At 36.3% G+C, this 12,757-nt stretch overlaps 1 protein-coding gene across 2 annotated transcripts in view; it reads left to right on the top strand.

The window, feature by feature from the left end:
• LOC134742103 (multifunctional protein r) overlaps positions 1 to 12,757 on the top strand; it is a 91,824-nt gene that overhangs the window by 61,797 nt on the left and 17,270 nt on the right. The window contains exon 1 of one of the 2 annotated variants that reach the window (XM_063675047.1): positions 11,514 to 11,706. The exons of the other annotated variant lie outside the window; for it this stretch is intronic. The gene's annotated coding sequence lies outside the window, so the exon portion shown is untranslated. Of the gene's footprint in view, positions 1 to 11,513; positions 11,707 to 12,757 lie in introns of those variants that run through there. 2 annotated transcript variants of the gene reach the window in all.

Raw genomic sequence — 12,757 nt, 5'->3', positions numbered from 1 at the left:
AAACGCAATATTTCACCGACAAAGACGCAATTTTCTTATTTTGTCCATACATTCAAAATGGGCTCTCAGTGAACTTGACGTCACGTTCACTTATCGTTTTGTTAGAAGCGTTTCGCGAGTGAAGTACGACTGTCGGGCTTTGACTATCATTTCTGACTTTTGTATTGCTTTAATGCAATGGGTCCCATATAGACATTTGATCCTAAAAATAAACTTGATCGATTGATACCATTAATAAAAATTAGTCATCTCGCCTATTAAAGAAACAAAGTTTGTACATATATAATGGTATTATAGTTTCGTAAAGAATAAGTGTGCAGACATAATACAATACTAATTAAAAATAACATTTTAGGAAAAAAATGAATTATGTATTCGTACATAATCATAATATTTTTATTCAAAATAGATTCATACAGAACACTTTTTGAAAGTCAAAAAAAAATATTGTAGATAATAATTAAAAATAGTTGACATTGAATATATAGGTCTATTAAAATTAGATAATATATAGGTCTATAAAATTATAACTTTTATGCCACGCTTAGTTGTACAGATAAGGTATCCGACCATACGTGTTTGTCTGTTAAATAATCGTCTACTCTGTAATAGCCTTTCTTTATTAAAGTATCTTTTATTATAGTTTTGAACTGGTTTTGTTTTGTTTTCATAGTTTAGGTAATATCTATAACAGTAACAGGCCCGTTACTGCGAAAACAACAAATCTGCCAGCGGCGCAATAAAAGGTAGGTAGGTAGTAGGTACACAAAAGCGGCGTTATCAAGTGATCGTACTCAAATGAAAAGTAGGATTTTACCGAGAACCATAAAAACCTAGTATAATATAGTATTATACTTAACATAGATAAAAAATGCCTACCTGCGATGGTTAACTTGCGATAATATTGCTCCTTAAGTACATTAAGATACGTTCTCACTAGCTTTCAGGTGATAAACTTAAATGCCGACATTCCCGACCGGTGGAGTTTCATTCTTTAGAACATGGTGTTTTCCAATACCCTTTTGTCTGATTTCGCCGAAAACAATCCTAGGTAGGTAGGTAGGTAGTAGTAGGTCCCCAAACCATTATCACAAGTATCACAACCAATTATTAGCTTTATGGCGTTGTAATAAGGTCAACACGTCTGCACAAGAAATTGCAACAAATGTGGGCTAAATTTTAAGAAAAATAAATATGTAGGTAAGTATAATCCCACCAAAAAAAAACGAAACCATAAAGGCTCGCACTGTCTTTTATTAAGTATACAATAGTTCTTGTAGTAACGAAACGGCCAAGCCACATAATTAAACTAAGGTGTAGAGTTTGTGAAGGGCTTGTAGAGTTAGAAGCTTGTCTCTACAAGAAATCTGATAACTTTCTGACAGTCTTAATAATCTTAACAAATCATATTGACTCCCCTTATCTAATAAATAAAATTAATTTTAGAACTCGTCGTTTGAACACACGACATCACAAACTCTTTCACATCCCCTTTACGCAAAAAAAATTAAGCGAATTCCTTCATTGACAAAGCGTGCAAGTGTAATAATAATAAGTTCTCACACATTGATATGTTTAACACCCCGTTAATTAAGTTTAAGTTTGAGGTTCTAAGAACTTTGCATAATGTTTAGAATATTTAACTGTTAGCTCTTTTTTTTTCTTTTTTTGTCTTCCATTATTCTATTTTTTATTTTATTTTATTTAAGAAACAAACAGTCGTTTACAAACAAGTTTACAAATATTTCTTAAATTAAGACCTGGAGTTTCATTATTGTATATAAATTGCAGTCTATAAAACAACAAAAACATAAAGTAGGTAGGTACTAGGTAGTAATAGTTTGAAGGTAGGTATAGGTAAAACTCACGAGAGCCGGCGGAAGATTTGTACTGAAACTGTAAATTATATCTAAAAGAAAATCCTCGCCGATTCTCGTGAATCGACCCATGAGTAGGTACAGGTAATAAAGTTAATAAGTAATGTAGGAATTAATAAGTAATGACATGATTTCCGGAAAGTGACATAAGTATACATAAGAAAAATTTACATAATTAATTAACTACCGAAAAACACATTTTAATGAATTAATGGAACAGTTAAACAAATCCAAATTATTAAGTTTTTCATTTTCGTTAAAAAGTTTACAAACACGTCTTATAAATACATTTCGTGCATAGCATGTTCTACTATAGGGAATGGAAAACATTTTTTTCTTCTGACAGTGGCGCTGACGTCTACGAGGAACTCTCAAACGTATTTGATGTAGTAGTGAGGGGACATCTAATACATTGTTCATAATTTTGAAAAGTAGGACAGAATCTACACAGTCTCGTCGACTAGCAAGAGTTTGGAGCTTATGATGTATCAGCGACTCGTTATAGTTAAGGTGAGTATGACCAGTTCTAAAATCGAGGGTTCTAACAAACTTTTTTTGTATTCGCTCCACTCTTTCAATATGAACATTATGATAGGGTTTCCATACTGCGCAGGCAAATTCTAGGTGGCTGCGAACAAAACTGTTAAAAAGGATTTTGTAAGTGACACTATTTTTAAATGGCTTTCCCACCCGTAAAATGAAACCTAGTTGTTTGTACGCCCTTTTTATAACCGATTCTAAATGAGGTATAAACGTTAGTTTTGAGTCCATAATAACTCCAAGATCGCGGATTTGTGTTACTCTACTCAGATTATTGTTGCCTAATGTGAAATTATAGTTAACATTATGTTTTTTCTTAGAAAAACTGATGACACAACATTTATTCAAGTTTAAAAATAAATTATTTTTAGTACAAAATGTCTCAAAATTTTTCAAATCATCTTGGAGCAAATAATAATCTTCAACAGAATTGATAATCTTATAAATTTTTGTATCATCTGCGTAGAGCAGCACTTTCGAGTTTTTAATATATTTATCTATGTCATTAATAAAAAGCGTAAACAGTAAAGGGCCTAAATGAGATCCCTGTGGTACTCCGGAACTAATAGACTTCCATTGAGAGGCGTAACCTGCTAGAACAACACATTGGCTCCGATTCTCTATATATGACTTTATCCAGCGGAATAAGTCTCCGTGTATTCCAAGGTGCCAAAGCTTGAGTAAAAGTGTATTGTGGCATATTTTGTCAAAAGCCTTGGCAAAATCTGTATACACGGCCTCTACACATGCGCCTCCATCCATCGCTACTAATATATCATTAGTGAAAGTCAATAGGTTAGTATCTACTGAACGACCTTTGTAGAAACCGTGTTGATTAAGGCTAATGTGATTTTTGACTACTTGGGAGAGTTGATTTGTGACTATCTTTTCGAAAATTTTGTTAAATTGGCATAATTTTGAAATCGGCCTATACTGTTCAATATTTTGGCTAACTTGACCCTTGGGGATTGGAGTTACGAAAGCTTTTTTCCAAATTTCAGGAACGAAACCAGTTTTAATGGATTTTTGGAAAAGAATAGTGAGTGGGGACGATAAGTTCGCTGAACAATTTTTAATAAAAATTGGGTGGATACCATCCGGGCCTGCACCTTTGTTGGTATTGATTGTGTTCAATATCCCGTGGACAATAGCACGGTCAATATATATACTGCTTGCGTCAATTAAGGGTTCAGTTGGTGGCACCAATGTATCAACTCGCAAATTAGTATCTGACGTTTCAAAAACGGAGTGAAAGTGATCATTAAATAAGTTACAAATTTCTGCACCGTCTGAGGTTGTGCGATCTTTATATTTCATAGTCTTAGGTATTTTATTTTTAGTATTAATCGACTTAATATACGACCAGAAATAATTTGGATATGATTTAATTTTGTTTTCCGCGTAGTATATATAACCGTTGTAGCATTGTAATTCCATTTTTTCTGCGCGTTTACGTAATATTTTAAAGGTCTCGTAGTCTAAAGGATTACGGTATTTTTTCCATAACCTATGGAACTTACGCTTTTCACTTAGCAACTTTTTTAATGGTTTGGTGTACCACACCGGGACGGAAGCTGACACATTAATCCTACGCCTAGGGATGTGATTATTAATAAGTTTATTTAAAATATCGTAGAATTTTGTAACACAGCCAGTCAAATCACTATTTTCAAAGAGTGAGTACCAGTTTATTTTAGATAATTCCAAGTTAATCTTGCTATAGTCACCACAGTTAAAATTATAAATAAAACTAGGAATCGGCTTAAGAGTGGGTTCAAATCTTAAAATTATATCTATGGTTAACGCTTTGTGGTGATTATCTTCAAGCGTGAGTGGCTGGTCGCAAGCAGCGACTGTACACTCTGTACTGCAAAAAATAAGGTCGAGAATGCGCTTGTTAACGTTATGTACACAATTAAATTGGTTTAATTCAGTAAATGATAAAAAATCGTGCATTATTCTTGTTGTGTAAGTGTGTCCCGTCATTAAAAGCATTCCCGGGGATGAATGAGCCAGCCACTCGGCCTCCGGTATATTAAAATCTCCGGTAATCAAAAACAAATCATTCGGCCTCTCAACAATAATTTGACTAGCTATTTCAAAAAATGAGGTTAGTGTATCCCTATGCCCAGTACCTTGAGGGATATAAATACAAGCTATATTGAAAAAGGATTGTTGTTGTGTATTGTGAGCGCTTCGTTCACACGGGTCGAGCGGGACAGACACCCATACACAATCACAATAGGCGCGCGGCGGCACTGGCCAATCGCGGTGCACCGGCTGGCAGCGCGCGCGCACCGCCACCGCTGAGCCACCGCCGCGCATCGCGCCGCTTTCCTCCGCCGACCGGTCGCATCGAAAAACATTAAAACTTGAATCAAAAAATTCTCCATCAAAAAAATCAGCAGTTAGCCAGGTTTCCGTCAAACAGATGAAGTCGTAGTCTGACTGAGCCACTTTAGAGAAAAACTCACTAGCTTTTGTTCGTAATCCCCTCACATTTTGGTAATAACCATTAAAAACAGTATTAGCCATTTTCATTTAGGAAAAAAGTTTCTAAACTTGATATTAGATTTATTAAGTACATAGCGCCAGTCAGAAATAATAAATAGGGGTTTAATTTTGACACATTGTTGTAGGTAAGGAAAAATATATTATAGTGTTGAATAATATATTTAAAAGACGTGCATGCACAGAATTTACGTAGCAGTACATAAAAAATATATCGACGTAATAAAATGTTTCCAATATTACTAGTGTTACGTTTATATAGTGTGTATTCAACGGCCATATAATGGAACATGCAATAATGATATTGAGTGCATTTTAAACCGGTGTAGAATGTGAATGTATATATCAAAATGTGAAACATGACAGAGGGATATAGGTACAACAATAGATATATAGCCGATAGTATTATAGTTATAGGTAGTCACTTGATCTTTTTGAGATCAGATTCGTTACTTATTATTATAACCTTACTTTGGTCGGTTTTTCGAACAAAAATTTTACAGTCGCGAATCCATAGATAAGAATAATTGTGTTCCAGCCTCAGTTGTCTAGCCTGCTTCAGTAATAACTTATTAGCTGGGGTCAGGTGGTCGCCGACGTACACAGCGATATTCTCTTTTAATTTTAATTTTATTTATAACGCCGACAAATGTTTGTTCTGTAGATATAGTTGTTATCCCGTTCTGTTTCTGTTTTTGTATATGCGTTAGTAGTTGGTGGCAACTTCATTGGTTCATGTATTAATTAATATTACTACCTGTAAGAATTATTGTACCGTTTGTGCCCAAATAAACATTAAAACATTAAAACAGTGCGAGCCTTATGGTTTCGTCTTGGCAACATTTTACATGAAAACGTTTTTGGTCGGATTTCACTTTTTTTTGCAAGTTGCTTATGACAATCTTCCATCCCATCCATGGTTGGGGATAATTTACTAATTAAAATCCTGAAATACGTATCAGGAGGCAACTTTTACACAATTTTTTTTTACTGATTTCTCATACAAACTTCAACCCCCCTTTTCCCCCTAACGCTCTGTTCCACCCCCTTACGGGGTGATTTTGGGGTTGAAACTATTCAATATCCTTCCCCATAGCAAAACTATGTATAGGTACATACCAAATTTCAACTAAATCGTCAACGGTTATTAATTTCCCATACAAAATTCCACCCCCCCTTTAACCCCCTTACGGGCTAAAAAATTCAAGTTTTTAAATTATTATGTTGTTTGGTTACTAAGACTATCTTACATACTAAATTTTAGCTTCCTAGGATTTCAGGAAGTACCCTAAAGGTTTTGATGATCATCAGTGAGTGAGTGAGTGAGTGAGTGACGAAATCAGGGTTTTTTTAGATATGAATGAAATCTTAAGCATAAGAGCTATGTAATTGAAAAAAAAAGTGCTTAATAAGTCCACTAATGACATCATATCCCGAGAATTTTGTTTATCTGGAATAATCCAAACCCAAGTTATGAGGATTCGAAAAAATGACGAAGCGCTTCGAGAAAAGGTAAGTAGTGCCCTTGCGCTTCGCTTTGCTCGTCTTTGCGTCACTGCGGTGCCCCCAGATTCATAAATGTTTGGGCATTGTTTTGTAGCCGCACCGCACTAAAAAGCATTTGTGCCTTTCCATGGAAGAAGAGTCCGTTTGCTTATTTCTACTTACGGAGATAACTTGTAAAATACTTCAATTATTTTCTGCGTAATAATAAAATGTAGGAAAAGCCGTGTCTTTCTAGCTTAGTTTCACTCGTATGTTAAAACTGGTTTCAAAGTTTAGTAAAAAAGGGTCCTTATGCTAGTGTGCACAAAAATCATAAATCTAAAATAACATGGAATTTTGGGACGTTTTTAGATGTAAGGTGTTTTGGGGCAACTGCAGCAGACTATTTTTCGACAAGTTGGTGAGCTCTCACGGTTTATTTTATTTATCAATGATATGATATACAATATACATAACTTTTTGATGGCATCACTTTTACGTAAACACAAAGTTTGGCGTTCCATTCCTAAAGGTTCCTTATACTCGTTATGGATTTAAGCATGGATCATAAATCTACGTTATATTGGCTGCTTAATACAAAACAAATCATAGTCTGAAAAGTACCATACTTTTTTAAATCATCAAACCTACACATCTTAAAACCGCGTTTTTGAGAAAAAGTTAAAAATTGTTTGAAACGCATTGTAACTATGTATGTTCCCGTTGGAAGTTACATATGTAGATGATGATTGATTATCTATCTTAGGGTGTTTTTTTTTAACTGCACCAATATTTATTTCAATCTTTACAGATTGTGAAAAATTTGGCTTTGATTACAGCAAGTCGCCGAGACTATGAAATGAGAAAAAAATTGATTGGATTATTTATTCTTCTTGAATATTTTGCTATCTTTAACATAAATATTATATGTGGTTGAAGATATTTAAGCGGCTCTGGCGCCAATGACCTTCGATCGGAATCTCATAGTTTTATGGTGTTTTTTGTAGCTTATCATTTTAACAGCAACGGCTTTAAGCAATATAGTATCACATATTTATTTCAAAGTTCATTTCGTTCGTCTTCGAGATATTTGGCATCAAATTGAACAATTTTAGGCCAAAAAACTGGTTTTCTGGCCATAACTTTTGTCTTAATTAGTTTAAAATTAAAATTAAGAGATGTCAAAGACGAACCCAAATATGTAGATTGCTGATATTTCGTATATGAAAGATCCTTCACAGCAATCAAGTTGCGAAAGTGTTTTTTGGACAATGTTTAAAAAAATATCAGTATTACTTAAATTGTTTCAAAATCCGGCTGACAAGAATGGAGATAAAAGATTGAAAAACCGATAGCCGTTTGTCTTTTAATTCTATCTGTAGTGCAAATGTAGGAGTAACGACTCTAAACTTGTCACTAATCGACGATAACAACGGGGAGCCCTAAGGGGCTAATTAAGATTTACATTAATAAGTTAGGATAGAAATAAATATAACTTAATCTAGTTAAATAGATAGAAAATGAGTAATTTATCACAATAAATTGGAAACTAAAAAAATATGTGGGAATAATAAATAAATACAAAAAAGCAGGAATTTCGTTATTGCATATTAGTTTTTCAAAATTAATGATAAGAATATGAAGCACTTGCTAATAGGATTATTCAAAATTGCCTTTATTTTACGACTCTCATACTAAAAAGGATATAGTAAAACACTTTCTTCAAGAAAAAGCTAGACAAACTAGTATATATAGAATAATAAGACTTTAATGAAGAAACGGGTGAGATTAGTTTAAAGAAGATTCCGGTTAGAAATAGGACAATCACGGTACCTACCTCAAAATATTAACAGAATTAAATCTATTTTTGATAAGACTCCTTTAACGTCCGTCAGAGTGGCAGTGGGTAAATTATATTTTAAAAAAAAATTACTTCAATGGGGGATGCCGCTGAAAGTTCACTTAAGGCTCGGCCAAACACAAGGCGCGACGCAGCGCCACGGCGCGACCGCCGCCTATGCTGACAGGTTAGCGACGTCAAACAGACTGCGTCCCGTCGGCATCGCGCCCCGCTTCTGTCGCGCCCCGTCGCGCGCGTGCACGCGGCGCGGACGCGGCGGCACGCGGCGTCACGCTGGGTCACATATCAGTCGGACGTGAATGAGAAACGCGCGAGTCACGCTCGCATCGCGCCGCGTCCGCGCCGCGTTCGCGCGCACGATGAGGGCGTGTTGAGACCGCGAGGCCGGCGCGATCCGCGCGCGACCTGTTTGAACAGGCATCACGCGGCGCGAACGCGGCGCGGACGTGGCGCTGCGTCACGCCTTGTGTTTGGCAGAGCCTTTATTGTTGATGGTGCACTCTTTAGATTCCAGACAATGAAATGAAAAGGACAGCATCTTTTGCCTAATTATGTAGAAAAGGAGGTAAAACCACCCACTTTTCTAGTAGCATTTCGTTTTTGTAAGGGTCGCAGTTCTAACCCAACCTAACCTACTTTTCTGATGGCATTTCGTTTCTGTAAGGGTCACAGCTCTTATCTAACCTAACCTACTTTTCTGATAGCAGTTCTGTTCTGTGAGAATCGCAGTTCAAAATACACCCACCCACCTAACCCACTTTTCTAGTAGCATTTCCGGGTCCGGGTCTGGGTCGGGATCCGAGACCGGGTCCTTGTCGTGCTGTATGGGTCCAAGTTTGGGTCAGAGTTCGGTCCGGGTCCGGGTCCGAGTTGGGGTCCATGTCCAGACCCAGGTCCGGGTCCGAGTCCGGGTCCAAGTTTGGGTCTGGGTCCATAAGGAAGAGAACAAATCGCCAAACGTGAACTATGTGTCATTGTCATTGAAGAGTTCCATTCTGATCATCATCAGCAGTTCCACTTCATCAAATGTCACTTTTTTAATGGGGGATGCCGCTGGAAGTTTACTTATTATTTGATGGTGCACTCTTAGATTCCAGACAATGAAATGAAAAAGACAGCATATTTTGCCTAATTATCCTAATCCATCTTTTGCCTAATTTTACCTAATTGCCTAATTATTATAATATTGCCTAATAATGTAGAATAGGAGGTAAAACCACCCACTTTTCTAGTAGCATTTCTGTAAGGGTCGCTGTTCTAACCTAACCTAACCTACTTTTCTAATAGCATTTCGTTTCTGTAAGGGTCACAGTTCTAACCTAACCCACTTTTCTAGTAGCATTTCCGGGTCCGGGTCTGGGTCCGGATCCGAGTCCGGGTCCATGTCCGGCTGTCCGGGTCCAAGTTTGGGTCAGAGTTCGGTCCGGGTCCGGATCCGAGTTGGGGTCCATGTCCAGACCCAGGTCCGGGTCCGAGTCCGGGTCCAAGTTTGGGTCTGGGTCCATAAGGAAGAGAACAAGTCGCCAAACGTGAACTATGTGTCATTGAAGAGTTCCATTCTGATCATCATCAGCAGTTCCACTTCATCAAATGTCACTTTTTTAAATGTACATGCTGGATTTGTTGATGAAAATACAAAAATCACAATATGTATGCCTTTCACATTTGAGGAGTTCCCTTGGTTCCTCATGGGTCTCATCATCAGAACTCGAGCTTGACAAAAATATGTCTTAAAAACTTAAGTTGCTTAACAAACATAAAGAAGAGGACAAATCGCCAAACGTAAACTATGCGTCATTAAAGAGTTCCATTCTGATCATCATCAGCAGTTCCACTTCATCAAATGTCACTTTTCAAAATGGAAATGCTGGATTTGTTGATAAAAATACAAAAATAACTATATGTATGCCTTTCACATTTGAGGAGTTCCCTCGATTCCTCATGGATCCCATCATCAGAACTCGAGCTTGACAAAAATGTTTCTTGAAAACCTAACTTGCTTAACAAACATAACGAAGAGGACACATCGCCAAACGTGAACTATGCGTCATTGAAGAGTTCCATTCTGATCATCATCAGCAGTTCCACTTCATCAAATGTCACTTTTTTAAATGTAAGTGCTTGATTTGTTGATGAAAATACTAAAATCACTATATGTATGCCTTTAACATTTGAGGAGTTCCCTCGATTCCTCATGGATCCCATTATCAGAACTGCTTTTTGACAAAAACGGGACCAATCTGTATGTATATGCATACAATCAAAAAAAGAATTTTCTAAATCGGTCCAGAAATGAGAGAGTTATGAAGTAACAAACATAAAAAAAAAACATACAACCGAATTGAGAACCTCCTCCTTTGAAATCTTGAAGACGGTTAAAAAGTATCAAAGTCGTCTGTCGCCAGAATGACAAACGATCTAGGTTTAAAACCATATGTGCAACAAACTGCTTCTCGATATGTAAAGGTCCAAGAGGAACATGCCAAAAGAGGTAACCCATTGTTTTTATAAAAGTTATCTGAAAAAAATACTCAACGATTTATTGACGATTGAACTTATGTTCCGGCGAATCCCAATGATTCTCTTACGAGCAAATTCGTTATAAATCAAAGAGGATATAATAAGATAGAGCGGTACTGTCATAGTAAATTTTGTAACCGCTATAAATTCACTGCCATCTATCGACATACTTTAAAACTAAAAATGAAGATTTATAAAAATATGTTAAAATGTATTTAAATATGGATAAATGATTTTTTATTTGCATTAATTATTTTTATACGATGTTGACCCATGTTCTTTCACTGATATGCGTTAAAATTATAAATAACAAACGAAACCGTCAACGCCCTCTATACGAGAGTAGGCCAAAACTAGTGGCGCCCTCTGATCGAAAATCAAATTTTCGTGATTTTCGAGGCACGTTTTTTCCTTAGACTGTATCCATCTATTGTATAAATCTAATAACTTAATTAACTTTGTGACTACTTTCAATCAAAATCATTACTTTTAATCTTTACCATAAATTTCATATTTTGAAAATAAATTTGTCTCTTTACTTCCAGGACACCCCATTAATTACGCCTTCATTGGAGTAAAAGAGAAAGATCCCCGCAATTTGCGAATTCTGGTTTTCGCGGTAAGCCCCCAGATGGAATGTTAACTTCGCACTTGGCTGTTAAATGTGCGCCTAACTTCCGACTGATTGTCCGCACAAGCCTGTAGTGTGAGAGAGACGAAATGAAGCAGACAATGGCAGAGAGGAAACGAGACGGTGGATAAACTGGTTCGTATTGTAATACTGATAACACGAGTATAGGAACGAGGTGGGAAGATCGCAGGCCGGCCTGTCGTTGTGCAGAGCTCGACAGCGCCGGACTGCTTCCAGCCGGCTAAACTAAAACACGTGGTCCGTGTGAACCTTTAAATCAAGTAAGTCGCATCCGTTCATAACATACAATACAAAGCTTTATACCTATTTTAAGTCCATGATTTCATTACACATTGTGATTATACACGTGTTTCTACGTACGTGTCTTGTAACTGAGTACCTACGATACTTAGCAACAACGAACGCGAAAAGTTAGCGTTGTCAATCAAGAGTCGTTAACTTTTATGAAGGGTCAATAAAGTTTAAATTAATTGTGTTGATTTATAATTTTAATGTTACAAACAGCTTTATCAATAATTATAAGTACTTACTTGGTTTCTATTTTAACCGACTTCAAATAAAGGAGGAGGTTATCAATTCGACCGTATTTTTTTTTTGTATGCATGTTCTTAGAATTACGTCATTTCTGACCAGATTTGGAAAAATATTTTTTTGTTTGAATGTATATAGTCCCTAGTTAGTCCCGTTTTTGTAAAAACCCAGTTTGGATAAAGGGATCCATTGGGAATCCAGGGAACTCCCCCAATCTTATAGGCATATATATATATCGGTTTTAGTATTTTCATCAACAAACCAAGCACTTTCATCCAAAACAGTACCATTTGATGAAGTGGAACTACTGATGATTACTAGAACGGGACTTTAACAACGCATATTTAAATTTTGGCGATTTAAGTCCTCTTCGTTATATTTGTTAAGCACAAGTAAGTTCTGAAGGAACATTTGTGTTAAAGTCTAGTTCTGATGATGGGTTCCATGAGGTCCAACTCCTCAAATCTTGATAGCTTAGATTAGATCCAGACTTTGAAACTTACCCGAAGTGCAAACATTTTTAGTGACAGTTTGGCCAGAGAGATGAAGAAACACTAAAAATGGAAAAATAAAATAAATATTTAAAACAAAAGTAAAACCGACTTCAAACAGGAAAAAATATAATATTATCTCGTTTTATATGCGCTAGCAAACTGATACGTTTGAAGTCGGTGCCAAGCTAAATAGTTCTTATCAAACTATACCAAGTTGGCATTTCGTTTGACGGCAACTTGACGCTTTTAAGATTTGGCTTGGCACCGACTTCAAACGTACCAGTTT

The sequence above is a fragment of the Cydia strobilella genome, chromosome 6 (genome assembly GCF_947568885.1).
Source record: "Cydia strobilella chromosome 6, ilCydStro3.1, whole genome shotgun sequence".
NCBI lineage: Eukaryota > Metazoa > Arthropoda > Insecta > Lepidoptera > Tortricidae > Cydia > Cydia strobilella.
The sequence above is the reverse complement of the archived record's forward strand: the minus strand, read 5'-3'. Positions and strand labels throughout refer to the sequence as shown.